At 46.9% G+C, this 23,567-nt stretch overlaps 1 long non-coding RNA gene across 1 annotated transcript; it reads left to right on the top strand.

The window, feature by feature from the left end:
• The first annotated feature begins 214 nt into the window (after positions 1 to 214).
• On the top strand, positions 215 to 23,334 carry LOC135830355 (uncharacterized). The gene is made up of 4 exons (XR_010556018.1): positions 215 to 317; positions 12,580 to 13,038; positions 14,921 to 15,196; positions 22,934 to 23,334. It is a non-coding gene; the product is annotated as an uncharacterized LOC135830355 (long non-coding RNA).
• Positions 23,335 to 23,567: the final 233 nt, after the last annotated feature.

Raw genomic sequence — 23,567 nt, forward strand, 5'->3', positions numbered from 1 at the left:
ATCCTGTCGGTCACTTGGCGGATCACTGTCTACTGTTCAGACGATGGCTCAGCTGCAGTGTGCCAACTCTACAGCGAAGGGAACGTCCGCTACGTGGGTAGGCCTGACTGGTACATGGAGTGCCGGAAATTGGATTGCTTGGAAATGGGAAGCTGCATTGTGGTCCGTTACGGCACAGCTTCTTCCATGGGATTCAAAATTTCCAGCGATTCGGGATGATTACATATACGGATACTATCAGCCAGACATTTTCAGGTTACGGACGTGGGACAACAACCATACACTTCGGTACCTCTGTCAACGATATGTGCCTAAAGGTAGGTGTATGGCCTTTGATAAGCAGAACCTGTTGTCACATTTTTTTATAAAGTATGTACGAAAAACCCTACACATACTGCCCTCAAATCAAATGGTGTCATTACTGCATTTTTCAATTTTTTAATTACATTATCCTCGAGGATCTATCATCGGATTGAGAGGAAACCGAATGAGGTGGACCTAACCTTAATTTGTACAATGTTCCTAGAAGGGACCGTGTGCTTCCCAATCGAATATGGTGAAGGAGATTTCAGTTCCCTTCATATTTTCTGATAATCAGGGATCTTGGAATATTTGACAGGCTGTTGAAATTTCTAAGAAACGGAATATTAGGCGAAATGTCATGAATTTTCGGTGTTCGGCATACATCCTCCCCCTCTTCAAGTACGGCTTCCCTACTTGGTCTATAGGCACCGGCGGATTATGCCGGCATAACTATTGGCATAAGTTGGTGGTCGAAAATTTGGAGCATAATTTGGCATCCTTTCGGAGGTAGGAGCAAAACTACATGATTGTACCACAATTCCAGTATGTGAGCTACACAATTGTGTGCAATTCACCTGATCAGTGCTGGTAGTCTGCATGGCCAAGGGTTCGGAGTAGCCTTTTTCCAAAGACGCGAGCCACTTTTTTCGCAACTTTCCGTTGTTTAGGAAGAAATCGCAACTTTCTTCATTCCACAAACAACTACTTCGCAACTTTTCCGCAAAGGTGTGGTCGACTGTGCAAGCTATGGTTATTGCTCTAATAATTAAACAAATGAGGTATAGAGAAGAAGTTTTGAGGCTACCTGCAGTTTCATAGTATTTACACAATTGGGTGAATTCACCCATTCCACAATTCATTGCAAATCTGAACCATTCCATTATAATGCAACGTTTCGGCACTTGGCCATCGCCAGGTAATAACAATGAATACCGTATAAATGAGGTATAGTTTACGTTTGGTCATGGTGGAAGGAGAGGTGGAGCTACGGGAGAGATGAGTTGATTATTCCCAGGGTGAGGGTGACATCGGTTGGACGAGTATGGCGATTACGAAGACAGTTGAACATTATAATTTTCAAAGGTAACTCAAAACAATTTGGCAATGAAAATTACAAAAGAACTCAACTAATGATTAGAAGAAGTCATGTTTTCATACACATACAGACAGCATACACATACAGACAGCATACACATACAGACAGCATACACATACAGACAGCATACACATACAGACAGCATACACATACAGACAGCATACACATACAGACAGCATACACATACAGACAGCATACACATACAGACAGCATACACATACAGACAGCATACACATACAGACAGCATACACATACAGACAGCATACACATACAGACAGCATACACATACAGACAGCATACACATACAGACAGCATACACATACAGACAGCATACACATACAGACAGCATACACATACAGACAGCATACACATACAGACAGCATACACATACAGACAGCATACACATACAGACAGCATACACATACAGACAGCATACACATACAGACAGCATACACATACAGACAGCATACACATACAGACAGCATACACATACAGTCAGCATACACATACAGACAGCATACACATACAGACAGCATACACATACAGACAGCATACACATACAGACAGCATACACATACAGACAGCATACACATACAGACAGCATACACATACAGACAGCATACACATACAGACAGCATACACATACAGTCAGCATACACATACATTCAGCTTTAAGTACTTCCTAGATAGGAGAGCGAGAGCCGTACACCGGCGATTAGAGTCCACTCTCCAATAGTACCCCTGTCTCTCAGATAGCCGGTGGAAACAAAGATAACCCTCTCTTGAATAGTGCCCACCCAACAGCATGTGAATACTTGCCGTTCTTTGCTAACCATGCACCAAGGAAAGCTTGTTGTTGTTTTTCCAATAGACTTGTCCATGCTAGTACACTGGTGGTTTCTGATCAAAATCCCAGTTCTTGTTGCCGTTTTCGATGAGTCGTGAACTTTTACAGCAAATGTTAGATGATTTTTTTGCGCACGCGCAAAAATATGTCAACACAGAACTCGCATGCTCTGTTCCCAACAAACTCTCACACGCTCATTGTTCTCCGAAGTCCACTGTACCTGACTTCAGTTCTTGCTTTGTCCGCATTGGCAGTGGATTTCTTTCTCAAGCGACATCCTGATAGAAACTGACGCATCTGGCGCCATTGGGCATGGCGCAGTTTACGGAACGCATTGGTTCGCCGACACCTGGTCACCACAACACACTCCGCTCTGCATTACGTTCAAGGAGCTGTATCCCATCTGCATTGCATGTGCTACGTGGGGCCACCAGTGGTGTCGCGATCATGAGCTGTGTGCTGACGGTGTGCTGGATTTGCTTGGAGGCTGGAGGAGAAGCTGGAGAAGAAGACTCGGATGAGATCGCTACTCTGCTGTTGTTTTCCCGTGTTGTGTTGGGTTTTGTTCTCTTTTTTCTTTGGTTTCTGTTCATTCTTTGTGTTAGCAGAGTCTCACCAGCTTCTGGCATCCAGGTCTGAGCGAAATCACCAGTCTTCGCGCCTGTATGACGTGCCGGCATTCCTACTCCAGCTGGCGTCTCCTGTAGCAGTAATGCCTTGCTGTCAGTGTCAACTAACAGGGAAGTGCCAGAGATGTGCGTGCAAGATTTCTAACAACCCATGTGTGGATTGCTATCCAAGTCGCACCGTTCCACCAACGTGTCGAAACAGGACAAGAGGTGTCGCTACCCCTCCTGGTTTCGGAGCTGGCTCTTCCTACCGCCAGAGCGATGGTCTGAGTGGCAGCGCTAATGTCGGCGCTATTATTAACAGCCGACCTGATAGTCTGGGTGGTGATAGCTCAGCGCTTCAGCCTGCCAGTCATGGTCATGGTGTGACTAGCGACCATGACCGAGGTGCTGACTGGCACAATCAGCCCCCTGCATGGCTGAGGAGAGTGTACCCCAGCAGTTAAAATTTCTTAGCCGCAAACACAGCGCTATGGAGTACATGAAATTTCATCTTCGTCAGCACCAGCGTCTTCGCCAGCGTCAACACCAAGCCAGGACATGCCACCGCTAGTGGCTACGGTACCTTCAGTTGATTTGCCGGGGAGTCAGGCTAACTCTGTGCCCGATCCACCTCCGGAGAGAGTTTTCTCCAACCATTCTAGCCAGTCGGGGCCGTCGGGACCTGCACCTCGGCTAGATCCGCCCAGCCCAGCAATCAGTTCTGCGTTTGACGAGGTTCTACATTGGAGGAAGAGATTTTTCAAGATTCCAACAGGGTCCGTTGGAAAGGATTTTGTCAACCTCATTGCCGCACAACTTCGCAGTTTCGTTGACTCGGCAGGCACCAATGCGAGTGCTATGTATAATCTGTCGGTCTTGCCATCGTTGATGTTGCAGGTGACTCACAGTACGAGCAAAGCTAAGGCTAACGCTGACCATCTTCAGAGGCGGATGGCTTTGTGGCGGGGCGGCGATTTGGATGCACTGCTTGCGGACGGCCGTTGCCTGCAGGACACCTTGTTTCGCTCTAGGCCGGGTGGCAAGAGGCAGAGTCTAAAGGACGGCACCCGAAGCTCTGTCAGGGACCTTCTTCAGGAGAAGCACCCAGAGAGGCTGGCTGCCAGCCCGGAAGTCTTGTTGAGTGGACAGCCCCCCGAAGTGGACGGCATTCGATTTGACCCATTGACCCCGGATCTCCTCAAGTCTATCGCCGAGCACACAGAAGGCTCCGCTGGCCCTTCCGGTCTGGATGCTGCTGCCTGGCGCCGCATGTGTTTGGCGTTCAAAGGAGCCTCAACACGCCTTTGCGAAGCAATGGCTGATTGCGCCCGCTTGCTTGCGACCCGTGTCATACCATCGGAGGGCCTCATTCCATTTCTTGCTGGTCGGCTAATTGCACTGGACAAGAAGCCTGGGGTCCGCCCAATCGGGGTTGGCGAGGTGCTGAGGCGCATTGTTGCTAAGGCGGTACTTCGTGTCGCAGCCCCGGATATTGAGAAAGCCTGCGGATTTATCCAGAAGTGTGCGGGCCAACCAGCTGGGATAGAGGCGGCCGTGCATGCGGTGCAGCAGATTTACAATGACGAGGAGACAGATGGAGTGCTGTTGGTGGATGCTCGCAATGCATTTAACAGTTTGAACAGAGAAGCGGCGCTACACAATGTCCAGCGGCTATGTCCTGCCCTCTCCAGCGTCATCATGAACTCCTGTCAAACGGCTGCACGTTTATTTGTTGCAGGTGGAGGGGAAGTCAAGTCGAGTGAGGGAACCACTCAGGGCGACCCCCTCTCCATGGCCTTTTACGCAGTTGCCACCATACAGATCATCACTCGTCTCCAGGAGCAGCACACATCAGTCCGGCAGAGCTGGTATGCGGATGATTCCAGCGGAGCAGGTAGGCTGAGACAGATCCGGTTGTGGTGGGACGAGCTGCAGGCAATTGGACGGCGATACGGATACTTCACGAACTCCGAAAAGACCCAGCTCCTTGTCAAGCCAGAGCTGGAGCAGGAAGCACGCCAAGTGTTTGCCGAGACAGGGATCCGGATTGTCACGGGGAGCTTGCGTTATCTCGGCTCCGAGATTGGATCGGAAGAGGCGGTCGCGGAAAGTGTGCAGCAACGGGTGGCGAAGTGGAAGGAAGAGCTGAAGAAGCTTACAGAGATTGCAAAAACGGAGCCACATGCTGCCTTTGCTGCAATATCTCATGGTTTACGTGGTAGGTGGACCTACCTATTGCGTACAGTACCTTTCCCTGCACAATGCCTTACCGACCTTGACAAGGTGATCACGGAGGAGCTTCTACCTGCTCCAGTGGGCCGTGATTCCTTCCTACCAGACGAATTGAACCTTCTCCGCCTGCCCTGTCGACTGGGGGGGGGGGGGGGGATGGCTCTGCCGTGTTTTCAGCAAATGGGTACGGCAGAGCTCCCTGCGTCGAGAGCTGTAACGGCCCTTCAGGTGGAGGAGATTGTACACCAGAATGATCAATACACCCATAACTCCACGGAGGATGTTCGCCAGGCAGCCCTAAGCGAGAAGACACGGCTAGCGCATGACCGTCGTCAGAGGGAGCAGAATGATTTCGTCACGATCAAGAGCAGTGCGTCCCCTGCCCTGGCTCGTCGGCTGGAGAGTTTATCCACGAAAGGCGTGTCGAGTTGGCTCGGGGTATTGCCTCTGGCAGACCATGGTCACCATCTGTCCCAAGGGAGACTTCCGCGACGCTCTAGCTCTCCGCTATGGTTGGTCTCTCTTGGACACACCAGCGAGCTGTGTGTGTGGGGAGCCGTTCGACGCCACGCCTGCGATGATTTGCCCCCGCGGAGGTTTCCCGACAATTCGCCACAATGAAGTAAGAGATATCGTGGCGGATCTTCTGACGGAGGTATGCTCAGATGTGGCAGTCGAGCCTGTACTTGCTCCGATCACAGGCGAGGTGTTTTTATCGGCATCAACAAACACCGCGAACGACGCCCGAGCTGATGTCGGAGCTCGTGGGTTCTGGACCCGGGCTCAGAATGCGTTCTTCGATGTCTGGGTCTTCCACATGGATGCAGCATCATACAGGAGCAAGCCCGTCAGTGATCTTCTGAAGCAACATGAGCGCCGCAAGAAGAGTGAGTATGCCGAGCGTATCAACAATGTCGACCGTGGTTCATTTACCCCTCTAGTCTTTACCACGGCGGGTTGTTGTGCTCCGGAGTGTACTGCATTCTTTAAGCGGTTGTGTGCATTGCTGGCAACTGCCGATCGACCGTATGCCCAGCTAATGGCCTATGTGCGGTGTCGCTTGTCCTTCGCTTTGCTCAGGGCAGCCATAATGTGCATTCGCGGTGCACGTTCGGCCTACCATCGTCCAGTTAATGCGATGAGGGGGTTGGCCATTGTGGAGAGCGGCTTCTAAGCATGTGATTGAGTGGCCTCTGCATGTTGATCGGGTAGCGGAGTTCCATCTCTGACACAGTGTGCGGATATTGCATTATGAATTGGTTGAGTAGATAGTTCCGGAATTAATTCCGTGTTCGATATTGTTTATTTTTTACATATTTTTATTTTATTTTATTCGTGATCGATATTGAATTTTAATTAATGTATTTTTTTACAAATATTGTTTATATTCCATTTCACATTTTCATTCGTGTTGGGTTTAACTACTCACTGTACTGATACATGGTGATGATTGTGCTTTGCTTTGCCCGTAAAAGAGGCCTTCCCTTACCACTGGTGTCGCAAGCGTATCCGCTTCCATACCGACAACGAAGCTGTCGCTGCTGTTCTCAAGTCTGGCACCAGTCGCTGCCCTAATGTGATGTCACTCCTACGGCAGGTCTTCTTTATCTGCGCCAAGGGTAACTTTATGGTCACCGCCCGTCACATACCTGGAACTACCAACATCCTTGCTGACGCTCTCTCCAGGCAATATTTCAAGCGATTCCATTCGTGCCACCCTACCGCCGCTCACATGCCCACTCCCGTGCGTGCTCTTCCGTCCATTCCTGGGGAGACTTCGGCCGTGCCTTGCACTGCCCAGTGACGGAAGTCCACATGCAAACTGCCATGAAAGCTGGCAGCACCGGTCTGGGTAAGCGCTGATCAGACAGACTGAGCCCACTTATTGTGGGTGCCAGAGCATAACCGAATGTAACCTATGTACCGACTGTACACTCAGTAACTCAATATCACTCTGCTATTGTCCACAATCTGCGGCACCCCCTCTACAGTTAACAGTGAATAGGAGGTTCTCTATTTGGAGAGTTAACCTTCCTTAGCAGGCTCCTCAGACGGCTCATTCAGCCCCTCACGCTCAGACGGCTCACTCAACCTCGGCTCACTCAGCCTCTCAATACAGCTCACTCAGCGTCCGCAGCCGGGCCCTGCCCGGCTGCCTCCATACGGCTCACTCAGCCTCCGCAGCAGGGCCCTGCCAAGCTGCCATACACACACATTCACACAGCTCTAAGCTGTCACTCACTCGGAGCCTGGCAAAGCAATTGACAAACCCTCCTATTCCCCAAACTGGTTGCTCGTTCTGTGAGTGCGGCATGCAGATGCTTGTGTTAATGATTTTTTTGCGCACGCGGAAAAATATGTTAACACATAAGGCGCATGCTCTGTTCCCGACAAACTCTCACACGCTCATTGTTCTCCGAAGTCCACTATTCCTGACTTCAGTTCTTGCTTTGTCCGCATTGGCAGTGGATTTCTTTCTTAACCCATCCACCCACTCCACTATTGTCATCATCATGTTTCCTATTCTAGTTCTCTCCTGTCGGTATCCTTTATCATACCGGCCTACTTCCTCCGTATACAAAAACTTCGTGACTTTTTTTGAACGGTGTTTTTGAGAAAGGACCTGCTCAACGAACGGCGCCAAAGGCTGTCATCGACAACCCACGTCCATGTCGAGGTTAGTTTAGTTGATCCCGAACAGATTCTCCACGGATGCCATGCGTGTGAGGACGTTGCCGACAGAAACTCAAGAGTCAAATGAAAAAAAACTAACACTTATTTGCTCGAAACCGACACAATGACGAAGTGTAGTTTGTGGCTGGAACACGGAGTCACGTGGCACTCGCTGCCCTGAAACTGGCCAGGCTCGTGGATCTACGTCGTACGTGCGGTGCGCAGCCCCATAGATCTGCGCAGCGTGAGAACATAGATTTGTTTTCGCTCGCACGGCAAGATGAAACATTTCAGTCGTCGTGCAACCATCGCAGACTCAGGATCAGAATGTCGATGGCCTGGCTTTCTTCGCCTCTCTCCAGTCGGACGTCTCCTTTGTCGCCAAGGGGAATCGCAGGGACCTCCTCGAAGCCATTGTAGAATGCTTGGGAGGATTATCCTGGCGAGAAAATGCGAAGCGTTTGGATGTGCTTGTACGACTCGTTTCACGGCATAATGGAGGTAGCGGGTTGGAACGACTGATTATAGTCCGACAACGATTCATACACAGCTCTAGAGATGAAGAGGACGTAGCCAAAGTCCAGCGTCGGACCATCACTGCAGGTGACAAGAATCTGAACGAAATGCGAGCGGAAGCAGCGACTGTTGGCGATGCGGAGTCATCGTCGTCAGGTGACAATGACATGAGCGACGAAGACTCTGAAAATACTCAATCTCATTCGTCTGAGTTGCTTTTTTCTTTGTATATAGCTTGTAAACAGGTTAGACAATGCCACGAGTGTTACTCCGAGTCAAACGGAACCATTCTAGAGCTGTGCGCAGCTTTCAAAAAAAGTCACGAAGTTTTTGTATACGGAGGAAGTACAATAACTACACCGATGCCGTCTACCGGCGAATTTCTGTAAATACATGGAGGGGAGTCAGCCTTGCTTACCAGGCTCCTCATACGGCTCATTCAGCCTCTCACACTCAGACGGCTCACTCAGCCTTGGCTCACTTAGCCTCTCCATACGGCTCACTCAGCCTCCGCAGCAGGGCCCTGCCCAGCTGCCATACACACACATTCACACAGCTCTAAGCTGTCACTCACTCGGAGCCTGGCAAATCAATTGACAAACCCTCCTATTTCCCAAACTGGTTGCTCGTTGTGTGAGTGTCGCATGCAGATGCTTGTGTTAAGCTGCGCTTTCTTTGTTTTCTGCTGGATGACGTAAATGCAGCAGCATTAAAATAACAGTGCATTTCTTGAATGGTGTCATCTCTTGAATAGTGCCCGATCTATATGCCAGTATGGTGTTTAGCTTGTGGATAATCGAACAAAAACAATGCTCCTTCTTGTCAGTCTCTGACCTCTACTCCCACCACGGACTTGACGGCTTTCACTTACCACCGTGGAACGGAGTTCTCACATAAATGAGCCCACTAAAATAATTACACTGCCCCACCGCACCCATTGTAATACGCATACAGTGTACTTGGCAAATTTCACATCAACACAAAAAAACCAAAAAATAATTAAATAGCAAGCGAAAACCCAGATAATGGACTTGGAGGGCGGTTTTGAGATTTCAATACGAGAGCTTTCAGAATGTCATGCAGAAACCAATAAAAAAACCAGACTCAAAAATCTCAAGAAACACCATAGATACAGTCATTTGTCTGCGCCTATGTCCTTGCCAAACATACGGAAAATGATGTTCAAGCGCAAACAATCCAGCGGTGTTGAACGAATAATTGATGGCCCAAACAAAGCTGTGCCAATGAAGCAGATGGAGAGTATTATCAAATCAAGTGAAAAATACTGTACATATAGGTAACATGATATTGAGTCTTCTATACATCATAGCATCAAGAGACTCTTTAGAGTACATGAGGGCATCTACGCAAATAGGCGTAATCAAAAGCAATGTTGCACAAGTGTGTAACTGAGCAATGGCACAAGTATATACACGAAAATAGAAACGAATGTGAAATGATCAAAGTGCCATGTCAGGCTGGTCGGCGAGGATGTTGTCTCACTCTGCAGATGCAGTAGGTGGCGGGCAAACTTCATCTTGAAACTCTGATGGAACATGCTCGCGAATGTGAGAAAAGAGGTACTGCTGCCTCTCTGCAGTCAGTCCTGCAGGACTGAGGATTTTCGGCAGACCAGCACGAAGCAAATCTTCTGCAGGCACTTTCAGCAAGGCAAGCCTCTGCTCAGCAGCATGAACATTCTCTTTGCAATACACTACACCAGGCTCAGCACTGGAAAAGCGCATGTAGTGAAGCTTGGAAATACCGACCAAGGGCTTAAAGAACTGCATAAAGAACTTATCCCACTCACGCCACTCCAGATTGGAGCTAGGAATAAGCTGCGCCTGATTGCATGCAGCACTACCATTCACTACATCAGCTAACTGGGCCATGCTATAGATATTATTGCGCCTATAGCTGCGTTTCAGCAAACCAAAGCAGCCATCGACCAAACATCTGGTGTGGCCTGTGATCATGAAATGCAGCTCAATACACTTATGCAAGCCAGACATACAGCGCCATGCAAGGTAGGAAACAACAGTTTTATTCTTGTTCTGGCCACAGCAATTATCTGCAGAAAGGATACACTGTTCTTCGCCATAACCATGGTGTGCGAAGAAATGGTGGAGGAGACTTACAACACTGTTGGGGCCATGGCTCTTGGAGCCATTTGTGCCGATGGTGTCCGTCTCGTCAATCAAGTAGTTCACTTGGTGCGGAACAGCTTCGTTGTTCACCCCAAACACCTGCACTTTCCTTGGAACTTTAAAGTAGAGAGGACCTACTTGTCGCCACTCCTGAGGTATGCTGACGTTTTGCGCAAAATCGAATGTATAATGCGTTTTGAACGTGGCTTGCGAGCATGGAGCACATGGTGGCGCACACTGGGCACTGGCTTGTAGCTGTTCGGCAGCAGAGATAGTAGCTCCACGATAGTAGTCTCTCTCTTGTTGTGCTGCAGCAATGTGGTCTTGCAGTGCTGAACAGGCGGCCACCTTATCCTGCTCAGTCAAAGCTGACATGACCCGACGGCGTAGTTTCTCGCACAGATCACACACGTCAGTCCGTGGAGACATAAATTTCAAATGCGGCGTACATTGGTGCCAGATGCTGCGGAAGGAAGATTCTCCCATGACACGAATGCCAGCCGACTTCCCTGCAGTAACATACAGTTTGTGCACAGCCTTGTATGTCTGGCTTGCAGGCAAAAACACGGGAGGAACGCCATCTCGACCATGTAGTGGTGCAGGGTGTGGGATGCCATAGTGTTCGCCGTGAGACTTTATGAAAGTAACCGCGTATTTGACTACCTCAAACGTGAAAGCGTTTGATGGTCGTCGACCAGCATTGCTGTGTCGCCGCGCCGTTGCACCGTTGCTTTCCACGTGCTTACACAAACTCCACTGTTTATCTTTCTTGATGTTAAAGATGTAGCGGAACGCACCGGCACACACTCGCTTGCTCTGGAAAGTGTACTTGAAAGCTGAGCGTTTACGCTTTTTCTGGTGGACAGTGAGCTTGTCTCCGCAATGCATAGCCTCCAGCACACCACTCAGCAGTAAATCAAAATCAGGTCGCTCCAGCTCTGCCATGTTCAGCCGATTCTGATCAACATCTTCAATAGAAAATAGTGACAAACAATTTTTTGAACATCCACATCTTGGCAAAACTGTGGCTGCAGTTGCAGCATGTTGGGGAACGTCCATACCAGCATCTAGGTCCTCAAATACATCGTCAGCATCGCTTGTCTCTTTTTCTCCATCACCGTCGTCGGTGCTGCTCAGTTCATCATACCGATGGGCAGCAATATCGATGTTGAGCTCCTTGTCGAGGAAATGGCTGTCACTACTGTCATCATCGTCGTCAGATTCCTCCAAAACGTTTTGGACAACTGGCCCGTCAAGAGCAACTGAGCGTACAAATTCTTCCTCGTCTTCAAGGAGCAGAGCAGCGAGGGCATCGTCCACGGTGAACGTAGCTCGTCTGCTCATGCTGTCAAAGAATCATCGACTAACTTCAAAGTCCAAACTATTTTAAAATTTCAGAGCGAAGAGTGCAAGCACGATCCTCCAGAGTAAAATCGACTTCAGTCAAGCGACCGAAACTCAGCCGTCCCTTGACGGATTTCCTTCAAATAAAAAGCAAAAGAAAGCTGAGGAACTCTGCTGCGCGATGATCCGCGCCATAGAACACTGCGTCACATACTCGCGACGTAGCAAAGCATTGAACACGCGACACGCTTCGCTGAATGGGGATTTCCCGTATTCAAACTTCTCAAGCCGTTTTCCCAGTTCATGACGTAGCTCCGTTATCCGGTTTTTCGCTTGCGCCGGCTCCAATAGTATTCAAATTATCTGAGTGTTGAAATTTCAGAGTCTATAATTTATTTAAACCACTGCCAGCCAATAAAACAATCTCCAACTTGTGTTGCTCCTTCCTGTGCTCCATGTGTCACTTTAGCTTCAAAACCAATATACTCTGCTGCAATAGATTTTAAAGGCTCAGCTCTGAAAATAGCCGTGGAATGTATACGGGGAATAATTGTTGACTCACACCAGCAAGACTCGCAAACAAACGTCAGTGGAAAGTTGAAATGTCTGATGGTGCCCTCCCTAATAATATGTGAGACTTCAAGTCGGAGCTGGACAACCCCTTTCCTTAGGTGTTCGTGCATGTCTTCCTGAACCATATGCAATTTTGTGTATCGAGCAATCTAACCCATGTGCCTCGAATGTTTCTATGTGCATATGTCCATTTTTTTATCATGGCTGAATCGGAATGCGAACTGTGTTTTGGTGAAGATAACTGGTATGGGTGCTCTGCGAGCAAATCTCTTGGACGCATGGAGATACTTTACAATCCAACGCCTAAGACATATGATGAGGCCACCACCGATTGCGCAGGGAGATTCAGCATTCTGGCCAATATCCAAAGCTTAAACCATGCAGAGTGCGCAAGGTCAGTGCTTGGGCCACGAAATGGTCAATGCAGCAGTTCCTCAAGCGATAATTGCAAGATTGCCTCGTCTGGCTGCAAAGCCAATACATGCAATGTGTGGGTTGCTCTACAACGAACATCTAAAAATTGGACATGGGTGTTACCAGTTCCATCCATACCGAGCACAGTTCCCTGGATAAATTCAACAACAGGAGGTAGTGGAGAAAGAAAATGTGGTTACTATTTACCTGAAAAAGAGGGTTTCGGAGTCGAATCTTGCACAATGAAGCTAAGTTTCTACTGTCAAAGATATACACCAAATGGTAAGGTATACTATGTAGGACTACACTAGCGAATAAATATCAGTTACCTTTAGTAACATTGGTTTAAGAAATTCATGCCGACTTTCAAGCAACACTCTGCCTATTCACCGACCTAATATCGTATGCATTCACTGTGTGAAGAAGAAAACAATTCAAAATTATACTATGGGCTTTTGGCAATAAATGAAGTTTCGAAGGGGTAATCCACTTTCGCCAATCAACTATGTAACTCGGCCTGTGACGTTTGCAATGACCGCTACTACCATATCACAGCTATAGTGCTCACCACGTATTAAATTACTCGTGATAAAATTTATCCTTTATACCTGGTACGAAGATGAAAGGAGATTTGCAGCACCAAAATGACTTAAACACAGTTCAGATAGGTAAACAAAATAAGTATAAACAGAATGAGATGAAGCGACATGTTACGTATGTAAAATGGTGATGGACAAAGAAATCAAAGTATTATTATGTCCTCTCTCGTTATGTTTGACAGGGAAACTCTCGCGAGTTTGTACTCTTAATTCATCTTTGTCTTTAAGAGAGCATGTCTGAGAATACCAAAGAATGTGTGCAAGTGGATCTCTCCGATTTCTCTTGCAGTAAAATCCAAAAACTACACGCAAAAATTCAGTCACTTTTGCATCAACTGTTGTACCGAAAATGTTGATGGCGCAAGGAGAAGCTTGTCGTTCGGAGTGACAAGTGATCACCGCTGCTTTTCCTTGTCAGAGTCAACAATACACTTTGTTCTGCAGCGTTGGGAGTGGTGTTGGAGTAGAAATTGCTGACTAGACGTCGCGGAGGGGCGAGCTTTCCTGCGCAGGTATGAGTTTGGACGTATTTCAGAATGGTCGAGTGGAAAAATTCAAAACTGTTTATTTCAAGAAAACCCAAAAAGGATGATGGGGGACATGTCCTCAGTGCTAGAAGAGGTGTTCTACTATCTGCCGGTGTATAGTGTTTGCTAATTGAGGACGTAGCTCGCTGTTTTATCAGCGCTTGTAATCTGGCTATTTTCAAGACCATCATTTGTGGCGTCAAGGGATGATTGCCCTAGTCTTCGGGGATGCTGGCGTTGCTTAGTGGTGCTGCCCCAAGAACTCTCCTCAGGTGAGGTAATGTGAGCTTGATGGAGTTTTGTTCGTAGCTTGTTCTTGTACGCTGTGCCGTTGCTCGTTTGCATACCCATAAATCGTGCCAATATTCGGCCAATATTGAGGGGTATGCCAATTTCATGGTTGTCTTCAAAAGATTTTGCGCGGGCTTTGGAATGTCGATCTACACCCCAAAGCAAACCTACCTGCAACATTTGAGCGAAATCTGAGAGATCGACTTGCACATATTTTCTGGTTTTCTCAGACATGCTCTCTTAATACTTTTGATACTTATAATGATCGTAGAGATACGAGATACGTGAAACTCGGAGTTGTGACAAAGCTTCCAAACTCTCTCTTGTGTACTTATAATAATATAATACAATGTAGCTAATGGGTATTGAAGATATTTCATTTATGAATATATTACAGGGTACCTCACTTCGAACTCTCCAACTACGGTCTCTTCGCTGCATAGGTTCACTTCACTTCCAAAATAAATTAATAATATTAGATACAAATGGAATGGACATTTATGAATTTGTCTATAATTATGAATATTGCAGCCTGAGTGATAATGATAGCGCTATTTACTGAGTTTGACTGTTTCAGAATCTGTCGAAATATCACAATGCACAGACCCTCATGCATAGATATCGCCATGCTGGTCTGTCATGGGCAATGGCTTCCAGGCTCCCAGGCAAAAATATAGAGGTTCAATAAAAAAAATTCCTTTTACATTGTCAGTTCAAACGGTCCATACTATGTTTTCTCCTATGTAGAACCCTCCAACGTAGCTGTCGACTCCACCGAAACTGAGATCTTCGCACGTTTAGTGCAGCCACAGGTACTTCGGGAATGGATATCTCGATTCTGCTTTGTGTACACGGACAACAGGACAGCGGCTGTCACAACTTCGGTTTGTGGCACAAGTGAGTCTACCGTTTTGGCAAACCTGAGTACCAACACGACGTACCGAGTCCGAGCATTCTACACCACTACGACTGGAATAAACAGCAGCATCTCCCAAGATTTCTACATTACAACATTGCCTAAAGGTAATACAGTAGATACATTAATGGCAAACACAAGGACTAAGGAACTAAAAGTTACGTTATACTGTCCACTAACGCCACCAGTTACCTTTATCTGCAGCGCGGGCTTGCGACTAGTTGGTTTGGAGGTGACAGCGTTGCGAATGACCGAGGGTCCTCAACGTCTGGTCTCACCGTCCAGGAGCGACACTGACTCACGCTGCTATCTGGTGTTCACGAGGTGTTTATCGCGCTGGAAGCGGAGCGTCTCTGTAAGTTTGTATCCCTGGTGATGTTTGTACCTGGAGAGCACTATATAAGTGGTGCTCTTCAGGCACAATCTTCCTCAGCCTACTCAAGCTCAACTGATGAGGGGTGAATTCCCCGAAACACTGTGTATTGAGCAGGGAGTGGTGCTTTCTTGCAGGTTTGCCGAGTCGAAGGTTCGATGGACTTCTCGTGTGCTCTGGATGGCAGTCGTGAGTCAGTCAAGTGTCAAGTAAAGTCGGCGGAATAGCGCGAGCTCCGGTGTGGGGAGCAAACCCTTTCTTATATTATTATCATTATTATTTTAATAACGAAGGTACGTGTTAGGTCGTAAGTATCCACGCAAACACACATCCAGTCAAAATAAGGCACTTGTCAAAGTATCCGAACGTTTTCGGTCCCTTCTCATCAAGGATTATACAGGGAATGGCTCAAGTTGAAAAGACTAAAACTTATATAGCGTAAAGATATGAGATAACAACACTCGTGACAAGGTGAAAAAAGTATCAAGTTCAGCACGACACAAAACTCGAAGGACATAATAATAGCGACAAGAACATAGTGAGCAAATTAAGTTACATTGTTAACACCTCGACGAGGAGTAACACCAAACAATTGTAGCGACAACACATTTTCTTTTTGTACGCAAAGTTCAGGATCTAACTTACGGATATACAAAGCTTCTAACACAGCCAGATGCAACGCACATCTACCACGTGATAATATTGAGAACACATTATCACTGTACAACTCACGACAATTGGTACGGGCTGACAGATGTTGCTTGATGGACGAAGTGCGATTCTTAGCTCCGTTGGGTGTAGTCTCCTCCAATGTCAATGTCTGACCTTTGCCCAGTGGTGCTCCGTTTACCCTGGGTTGGCGCCGGTTCTGCGCGCGTGGAGAAGGATGTTCGTGGTATCGTATGTCCATCTTATCCGTGCGTCAAGCTGTACGTCATATTTGGGACAGTGCGTGCGTTCAGTGTGAAGAAGGATGTTCTACCTACCCTTAGTAAAAGTAACCTTATCTATTTCTTTCAATGCCGACAATGTGAAGATCGGTATGTAGTTAGAACCCTTCAGCACCTGGGCGCGCGCATTCGTCAACATGTGCCGTTAAGTTTTGTTCCGCTTGATGCGCGTGAGTGTCGTCCTCGCCGTGGTCGTCCTCCAAAATGTGCTGTCCAGTCCATCGGTGGATCTTCCTCTTCCTGTGAAGATATCACTGCATGCCCGTCCTCCTCCGCGTGTATAGCGCAGGGTCCAGCTGAGAACAGCGTGAAAGATGGTGAAAGACCGACACGTAAACCACCGAAATTGACAAAGGATCTGTCTGCGTCGGGAAGGGTTACGCGAAGCCAAGTAAAAATACGGACTGGTGAGGACGCACGTACAACGACAACGGAAGTGACAACAACAGTCAATATTCGAAAACGTGGTAGACCGCGAAAATGAACCTCAATATCGAACACCGGACAAGTTGGAGTAAGAAGATCAATAGAAATCAGCAATGGAGGAGACGTAGCTGAAAGGACACTGGGCATCGCGCACACAACGGCTAGTGTCAGAAAACGTGGAAGGCCGCGGAAAAGCAGAGAGACGGATAGTGGTGATGCCGCGAAGAGGCGAGATGACGGGACATTGGAGGAGACTACACCCAACGGAGCTAAGAATCGCACTTCGTCCATCAAGCAACATCTGTCAGCCCGTACCAATTGTCGTGAGTTGTACAGTGATAATGTGTTCTCAATATTGTCACGTGGTAGATGTGCGTTGCATCTGGCTGCGTTAGAAGCTTTGTATATCCGTAAGTTAGATCCTGAACTTTGCGTACAAAAAGAAAATGTGTTGTCGCTACAATTGTTTGGTGTTACTCCTCGTCGAGGTGTTAACAATGTAACTTAATTTGCTCACTATGTTCTTGTCGCTATTATTATGTCCTTCGAGTTTTGTGTCGTGCTGAACTTGATACTTTTTTCACCTTGTCACGAGTGTTGTTATCTCATATCTTTACGCTATATAAGTTTTAGTCTTTTCAACTTGAGCCATTCCCTGTATAATCCTTGATGAGAAGGGACCGAAAACGTTCGGATACTTTGACAAGTGCCTTATTTTGACTGGATGTGTGTTTGCGTGGATACTTACGACCTAACACGTACCTTCGTTATTAAAGTATTATCCGCCTCCGACTTCTTGTAAAATTATTATTATTATTATTATTATTTGTGCTCCCGCGTCAATGGGCTCGCCCAAATTCGCTTGCACCGAACCATGCGAAAAAAGGCCGCCAGCAGGCAGGCAGGCAAAGAAAAATAGAAAATGGTGTCACATAAACTAATACAAACAAGAATATCATTATTGATGACATACTGAATGAATGGCAAAGGCCATGTGAATACGGATAATACGGATAATCAGGGTACCAACAACAAAGAATGTAGCTCAATCCATTGCAGTGCCAACTTCCTTCACCAGTACTCTGCCTTGTACGCATCTGAAGCTGCGTTGCACAGATATGTCCATTCACGGCGATCCAGTGCTCCCTGAGCCATCAGCTGCAAGTCCCTTGGAGTCCTCAGACGGCAGCCGACTCGCTCCGCGTCTTGATTCAGCAGGACTGGTAGCGTGATCCGCGGCCGCCCACGGTATCCCGGCACGGAGCAGCCAAAGAATCCACTCATGGCCTCCCTAGCCGGTGTGTGCTCATCTGATCGCAGGATGTGGCCAAACAACCGCCATCTTGCATTCACCAGAATGTTGCCAAGTGGAGCAGCACTGCAGCGCTCGTAAACCAAATCGTTCGACAGTCGGTTGGGCCACCTGATACCCAAGATATGCCGAAGTTGCCGCCGATGATACGATTCCAGCGCTTCAATTGTCTGTCGAGTGATGCCCCATGTGGAGCAGTTGTAAAGCAAGACAGGTAACACGAAGCAGTTATACAGCCGGACGCGCACCTCCAGACTCACTTGGTCTCTTCTCTTCCATAACTGGCAGAGGGACTTAAACGCTATCGCCGCAAGCTGCTTTCTGCGGGTGACATCCTCTGCATCACCAAGGAGAGAGCCGAGTTTCTTGACCATACGCCATGGCTCATCAGCACGATCGGTTACTCGCTGGATGGCTGTGAATTCTGTCTTGGTCTGGTTGACGGTAAGGGACCATGTACCCAAGATAGTGGCAACTTGTGGCTCTAACATCCGAAGCCAATCACTAGAGATACTGATGAAGTCCACATCATCATCACATCACCAGTTCTATAGCTAGAGTAATATGAAAAGAAGCGTGAAAATGCAGCAGCTCGCGGTTATGCGTAACGCGTATAGTGTGAACTTATGCAGTGTATCTGAGAATGGTAGCAGTAGATTAATTTGGCAGCTGTGTCTCCGTGTGGACAAAACTAGTGAGTGCGTATTATTTAAAAGTGTGAGTGCTACAACATTTTCTTTTTGCTTGCATAGTACAGGGTCACGTTTACGAACATATAAAGCTTCCAACACCTGCAACTGCTTAAAGAAACGTGCGCACCATATTTCAACCAGGAATCGTCAAACAACTTACGACAATACGGACAGGACACCAAATGCTTGTAGATACCAGACTTGTTCTTGTCGATATCGAACTCCTACTCGTCAGTATCACTCTCATCCTCCACTTCCTGATCCTGCTCGCCCTTGCTGTCCTCCTGATCATCCTGTCCATCCCCATTATTATGTTGTAGCACGCATAGTTTTAAATAATGCGGACTTACCAGTTTTGTCCACACGCATTCACAGCAGCCACATTCATCTGCTGCTACCATTCTCAGACGGATAGATTTACCATCACCGTGGATAAGAGTAATTCTGTAGCTGAGTTCGTTAGAGCATTCCTCGCGAATAGCAAGGTCCCTGGTTCGAGTCCCGGTTGTGTGCGGTTGTGTGACTGACGATTTTTTCTTTCTTTCATATCTGGCTTTCAAGCGTTGAGTTTCGGAGAGAAAAGAGCAGTACGTGGCATGTGGCCTCTAATTTCCTAAACGTTAATTGTTTGATACTTGGTTATGAGTGCACAATTGATATTTTTCATTGCTTTTTTACAACTGTTGTCTCCTCGTCGGTTATTTAAATCTGCTATAGTGGTAACATTGCACGACACTAATGTACCGTACTGACCTTCTACAACTGACTGATTATTTCCTCTAGCTAGTGTCCAGCGGGTAACGCTCCGAAAATGTTCCCATAAAGCTACTTAATATTGCTCCAAACCCAACCTTGTAATGCTGTTTTAATTGTTCAACAAGGGCTATAATGCTCTTGGTTTGGAACAAAAATGGAAGAAAGGCTGCACATTGTCAAACTTCCAGGAAAGGATTCCTTTTGGTCGATCTGCCTCTGAAGCTGCTATAATATCTCTCATGAACGCCACGACTTCTTAGCACTATATGCCATGATCGCGTCTCCATTGGCTGCTCTCCATTGCAACTTTGATGCAGGGCTGAGGCTGAATAATGGGTGTATCAAATCTTTTCCCTTGCTTATCCATGTAGTGAGAGGTGAAACCATTATTGCTGGTGATCATTTGGATGAAGGAAGTTCAAATATGGAAAGAGGCATTCCTGCCTGCAGTAAAGCTGTCAGTCCTTCCACTCTGTGAAAATGTCTCATCTGAAACAGCTCACGTGAGGCCAGTTCCTGAGAGACGATCTCGGGCCGAGATCTCTCCCATTTCCAGAAAACTTCAAAACACGTCGTTGAACGTGCTTTTGCCGCTCTACATCCTCTGCTTGCCGCTGGCTGTCTTATTCTCCCGAGGTTGCGTAGAGACGAATGGTTGGCCACAATACCCTGCTTTTCTGATAGCACTTGACTGCAGGCCTTGTATTACAATCGTCCACGACGAACTGTACGTGCTTCACCGGGAAAGCAAGATACGCGCTGCTGAGCACTTAAATCGACTTGGTACGGTCCATGAGAAATTCGAGTTCTTTTTGAGCCTGCTGAGGTGGGCTTGGCAAAGGCAGTTATTTGGAACACGCCTGTTCTGTTCGTAGCCGCCCAATCATCCAGGTCCAAATTTATCAATGGATCAGTGTTTACTTCAGTATCGATTGAGATGCTGTGGCCAGAGCCTATGGCATAAAAGGAAAACTTTTCTTCGTCTGTTTGACATTCATTTCGCGTACGTCTAGTCTCCTCCGTGGCTCTCCATGATTTCTAAAATAAACTCCTGGTAAATCATCGTTACGCATTTTGTGTAACAGCCTCAGTTGCAACGTGGGGCATGCTACATCACATGTACATTTACCTGACTACATTGCTACATAAAGACTTAAGGTATCAATGGTATTACATGTACTTGAATGTAGTCAAGTAAATGTAGCATTCGTGCTATAGGTGTGACGTGTCTGCAATATCCCAATAAGCATGTGCCGGTACAATACATGGCGTTTCACCTCATGGCTTTAGCCGTTTGTTGCCAAAAATCTTAAATGTATCCACTTTGAAACACGTTATGCCGCTCCAGTCTAACATAATGCTCGTCTTGTTCCTTTCTAATGCTCAATAATGTTTCTGATGCTCCAATAGTCTCATAATGCCGAAAAATGCCGGCATTATCTGCTGGACCCTAGCTCTAGAACGTCCTACAAGTGTCTTGCATGATAAATAACTGATAATGGCAGTGCATTGTAGAATAATTTTATTTCGCCAGCAGTAATTTTCCAACTGTTACTGGTCGCACTACTTTACGTGCAACATGAGTTCCGCCTTCTTCTGATATGCATTATTCGTATGTACTTCGCGCCTTTGCTGTGCCTGTGCAGGCTGAGTATGTATATAGTGACCAGTCAAGGCCAAAACGCTCAGTCAAACAGTCACAAACCAGCCATGACCAGTCACAAATCAGTTTACAAATGGCCCAGTATCAGCGAGAATCGACCTTCGGGTGAAAATCATTTTTTCAGAATAAGTCATTTTCTGCAACGGCAAAAAACTCTTGCTTCGCGCTCTGCACATTCAAACAAAAAATTTGTTCATCGCAACAATGAATGCTTTTGATCGTCCTAGTAGAAGGAGAGTTCGTTCACGATGGCCAGCTAGCTGCCGTCCGGCTCTGCCAGAAGTCATTGGATTTCTTAGGCCGGAATCGTCGCGTCTGATAGAGAACAACGACAGTTTCCAGAAGATGTTTTTGTCGACGCGCAATTCCTATTTAGCGACCAGAATTTCAACTTGATTTAGGCGCACCGCCAAAGGAGCTCTCTGCTGGCAAAAGTACTTTCTGACATCTGAAAATCCTTGTAGGGCCCTTCTGAATTTAGTATAGCTCTGCTCAGAAGAAATACTCAACGAGGAGAAACTAGTGAGGCGACGGCAACAGAGGTAGACGAACTGAAATGTCCTGGATCAACTCGAGTCAGGACGAAAGAGCGCTGCCGCTAGTGACATGATCTGAGTTTTCCCAGGCTCCCACGCTGGACTCCGTGGTGAACACCAAACCCCTTGGACGGGGCAAGACGCCAAGTGCTGAACATTGATTGATGAGCTACGAACACTCTGCGCTCAGTGCTGGAATCATGGCGCACTGACGCGAATGCAGCCAGTTCCCACAGAGCTCAAATTTCACAGAGCTGCAGCAGTGATGGACTACCTCTAAATCGTGTATGAGATGAAGTGTAGGGTGTTAGAATGTTGTGCCTGTGTCGTATTCCCTGTGGGATGCACAGACTGGGACTCCAGGTGTAGTTGTAGCCACCCTCCCTCCTGTTCTGCACTTCTCTGGATTTTCAGCAGACTTGGGATGGGGTTCAAACAGTTTTCATTGGTATGCAGTGATGAGGATCAAGGCCATCCATGCTCTATGCCAGAGGTTACCCAAGACTCGCAAGAGTTGTTTTACAACAAAAACTGGATGGAGGATTTATTACACTGTCTATTTTTATTTATTTCACTGTAACACATAGTATTCCGATGTGGAAAATACTGTGATAAATTGTTGTATTTCCTGATATGTACCTATGCTTGTTTGAGAAGCTTCTGGGTCATCAATATTGCTTTGTTTGGTCTAATACTTTGCCATGTGATCACTAGATACCTATAGATGACAACAGCAGAAAAGAGTCATTTTGTGAAAAATCACCCTAAGGTCCATTTTCGCAGATACTGGGCCAAATCACAAGGCCCCATGAGCAGCCCCAGAACGAGGAACAATGTCATGTACATGTGTAAAGCACGAACGACACAGATCACCACAGATGATTCGTTTTAACGTAAAGTTTGATGCCCATAGGTTATCATCAGACAACTAATGCTGCCTGAAGAGCCAATGGCCGATTATTTAATCGGATCTCTGTAATTTCATCTCTGTTTAAACAAACTTCGGCCATAAACATCAACATATGATGAAGACTGGTGTTAGTTGTATCAGGATTCAAAAATTGACGTGAAATGGAATTATATTGTCAGACCCACCAATAAAATTTCAGGTTTGTGCATTGATTCACTCTATACAGTTAGATGGGACGCGTGTGCTCAAACGAACACCAGCACTTGGCAAGTCGATTGGACTTTTCGATTTGACCACAAAACCTGGAAAGACGCCAACATATCCTGTCGGTCACTTGGCGGATCACTGTCTACTGTTCAGACGATGGCTCAGCTCCAGTGTGCCAACTCTACAGCGAAGGGAACGTCCGCTACGTGGGTAGGCCTGACTGGTACATGGAGTGCCGGAAATTGGATTGCTTGGAAATGGGAAGCTGCATTGTGGTCCGTTACGGCACAGCTTCCATGGGATTCAAAATTTCCAGCGATTCGGGATGATTACATATACGGATACTATCAGCCAGACATTTTCAGGTTACGGACGTGGGACAACAACCATACACTTGGGTACCTCTGTCAACGATATGTGCCTAAAAGTAGGTGTATGGCCTTTGATAGGCAGAACCTCTTTTCACATTTTTTTATAAAGTATGTACGAAAAACCCTACACATACTGCCCTCAAATCAAATGGTGTCATTACTGCATTTTTCAATTTTTTAATTACATTATCCTCGAGGATCTATCATCGGGATTGAGAGGAAACCGAATGAGGTGGACCTAACCTTAATTTGTACAATGTTCCTAGAAGGGACCGTATGCTT

This window comes from Sycon ciliatum, unplaced genomic scaffold, assembly GCF_964019385.1.
Source record: "Sycon ciliatum unplaced genomic scaffold, ocSycCili1.1 SCAFFOLD_1754, whole genome shotgun sequence".
Taxonomy (NCBI): Eukaryota; Metazoa; Porifera; class Calcarea; order Leucosolenida; family Sycettidae; genus Sycon; species Sycon ciliatum.